This window comes from Egretta garzetta, unplaced genomic scaffold (genome assembly GCF_000687185.1).
Source record: "Egretta garzetta isolate BGI_Z169 unplaced genomic scaffold, ASM68718v1 scaffold287, whole genome shotgun sequence".
NCBI lineage: Eukaryota > Metazoa > Chordata > Aves > Pelecaniformes > Ardeidae > Egretta > Egretta garzetta.
The window spans coordinates 1125220-1126118 of record NW_009260435.1 but is presented as its reverse complement, the minus strand read 5'-3'; positions in this window follow the sequence as shown (position 1 = coordinate 1126118).

Here is an 899-nt window from a genome sequence, read left to right as displayed (position 1 = left end):
AAAAAAAAAAGTAAAATGTGAGGTTTCAGCAGAAACGAAGCGAAGCGAAATAAACTTATTTTGTCAAAATCCTCACCTTGCTTGGTTCTTTGGAGCAGTCGCTGCCACGTCCCACCACCCAAATTCCCTTGAGGAGTTGATGCCAGGGACCCCTTTTTGAGCAGTGTGACCCTGGCCGGGCCAAAGCATCTGCTGGGAATTTGGTGAAGCCAGGAGGGGAGCGTGGGCCCTTTTTTTAATTTGCTTTTTCCCCAGGAATTATCATTTTCCGGAGGAATTCGCCCTGGCTGCAGAGTGAACTGGGGCAGGGCTTGGCCCCTGGGCTTTCGCCGTTCTTTCCAAGCGATGGGGGGGAGCTGCAGGGGGACGTTAGCGTGTCCCCTGCGGCCGCATCCGCAGACGAGTGATGCCGGTGGTGGTGAAGCAGCTGGATTTGGTTTTTATTTAAGGGTGGGGAAAAAAAAACCCAAACCCCACAAATTTAAGCAAAAGAAAAGGGGTGGCTGGCAGGGTGGGTGGCATGGGGCAGTGCCTGGGTTTGGGTGGACTTGGGGACAGTGAGTGGTTAGTGGTAGATGGGTGGCAGGGTCCCTCTGTCACCCACCCCCGAGGGCGGGGGACACCACAGAGGTGATGCTGAGAGTGCAGCTACCGGTGTGATGAGCCTGCCGGGTCTCAGCCAGTGACTGCACCTAAACCAGGATATTTTTTTAAGTCAGTTCTTAACTGTATAAAGCCTGGTTGAAATCAACCCCTGTGCCTCTGGCGGGGCAGTGAAGGGCTGGTTTGGGGGGGTTATTTTTATTATTTTAAATCCCTTGGACCCTTGAGCCCCTGGCAAGGGATGCCCCACGTCCCTGTGGGACCAGCCAATGTCCCCGGGCAGCTTTGGGCTTTTC